The sequence below is a fragment of the Schistocerca cancellata genome, chromosome 1 (genome assembly GCF_023864275.1).
Source record: "Schistocerca cancellata isolate TAMUIC-IGC-003103 chromosome 1, iqSchCanc2.1, whole genome shotgun sequence".
Taxonomy (NCBI): domain Eukaryota; kingdom Metazoa; phylum Arthropoda; class Insecta; order Orthoptera; family Acrididae; genus Schistocerca; species Schistocerca cancellata.
In genome coordinates, this window is record NC_064626.1 from 298,446,174 (window position 1) to 298,448,412 (window position 2,239).

Genomic DNA, 2,239 nt, shown 5'->3' on the forward strand with positions numbered 1-2,239 from the left:
ATCGGCGAACCTCAAAGTTTTTATTTCTTCTCCATGAATTTTAATACCTACTCCGAATTTTTCTTTTGTTTCCTTTACTGCTTGCTCAATATACAGATTGAATAACATCGGGGAGAGGCTACAACCCTGTCTTACTCCTTTCCCAACCACTGCTTCCCTTTCATGCCCCTCGACTCTTATAACTGCCATCTGTTTTCTGTACAAACTGTAAATAGCCTTTCGCTCCCTGTATTTTACCCCTGCCACCTTCAGAATTTGAAAGAGAGTATTCCAGTTAACATTGTCAAACGCTTTCTCTAAGTCTACAAATGTTAGAAACGTAGGTTTGCCTTTTCTTAATCTTTCTTCTAAGATAAGTCGTAAGGTCAGTATTGCCTCACGTGTTCCAACATTTCTACGGAATCCAAACTGATCTTCCCCGAGGTTGGCTTCTACCAGTTTTTCCATTCGTCTGTAAAGAATTCGCGTTAGTATTTTGCAGCTGTGACTTATTAAACTGATAGTTCGGTAATTTTCACATCTGTCAACACCTGCTTTGTTTGGGATTGGAATTATTATATTTTTCTTGAAGTCTGAGGGTATTTCTCCTGTCTCATACATCGTGCTCACCAGATGGTAGAGTTTTGTCATGACTGGCTCTCACGAGTCCATCAGTAGTTCAAATGGAATGTTGTCTACTCCCGGGGCCTTGTTTCGACTCAGGTCTTTCAGTGCTCTGTCAAACTCTTCATGCAGTATCTTATCTCCCATTTCGTCTTCATCTACATCCTCTTCCATTTCCATAATATTGTCCTCAAGTACATCGCCCTTGTATAAACCCTCTATATACTCCTTCCACCTTTCTGCCTTCCCTTCTTTGCTTAGAACTGGGTTGCCATCTGAACTCTTGATATTCATACAAGTGGTTCTCTTCTCTCCAAAGGTCTCTTTAATTTTCCTGTAGGCAGTATCTATCTTACCCCTAGTGAGACAAGCCTCTACATCCTTACATTTGTCCTCTAGCCATCCCTGCTTAGCCATTTTGCACTTCCTGTCGATATCATTTTTGAGACGTCTGTATTCCTTTTTGCCTGCTTCATTTACTGCATTTTTATATTTTCTCCTTTCATCAGTTAAATTCAATATTTCTTCTGTTACCCAAGGATTTCTATTAGCCCTCGTCTTTTTACCTACTTGATCCTCTGCTGCCTTCACTACTTCATCCCTCAAATCTACCCATTCTCCTTCTACTGTATTTCTTTCCCCGATTCCTGTCAATTGTTGCCTTATGCTCTTCCTGAAACTCTCTACAACCTCTGGTTCTTTCAGTTTATCCAGGTCCCATCTCCTTAAATTCCCACCTTTTTGCAGTTTCTTCAGTTTCAATCTGCAGTTCATAACCAATAGATTGTGGTCAGAATCCACATCTGCCCCTGGAAATGTCTTACAATTTAAAACCTGGTTCCTAAATCTCTGTCTTACCATTATATAATCTATCTGATACCTTTTAGTATCTCCAGGATTCTTCCAGGTATACAACCTTCTTTTATGATTCTTGAACCAAGTGTTAGCTATGATTAAGTTATGCTCTGTGCAAAATTCTACAAGGCGGCTTCCTCTTTCATTCCTTCCCCCCAATCCATATTCACCTACTATGTTTCCTTCTCTCCCTTTTCCTACTGACGAATTCCAGTCACCCATGACTATTAAATTTTCGTCTCCCTTCACTACCTGAATAATTTCTTTTATCTCGTCATACATTTCATCTATTTCTTAATCATCTGCTGAGGTAGTTGGCATATAAACTTGTACTACTGTAGTAGGCATGGGCTTTGTGTCTATCTTGGCCACAATAATGCGTTCACTATGCTGAACCCGCACTCCTATTTTTTTATTCATTATTAAACCTACTCCTGCATTACCCCTATTTGATTTTGTATTTATAACTCTGTAATCATCTGACCAAAAGTCTTGTTCCTCCTGCCACCGAACTTCACTAATTCCCACTATATCTAACTTTAACCTATCCATTTCCCTTTTTAAATTTTCTAATATACCTGCCCGATTAAGGGATCTGACATTCCACGCTCCGATCCGTAGAACGCCAGTTTTCTTTCTCCTGATAACGACGTCCTCCTGAGTAGTCCCCGCCCGGAGATCCGAATGGGGGACTATTTTACCTCCGGAATATTTTACCCAAGAGGACGCCATCATCATTTAATCATAGAGTAGAGCTGCATGTCCTCGGGAAAAATTACGG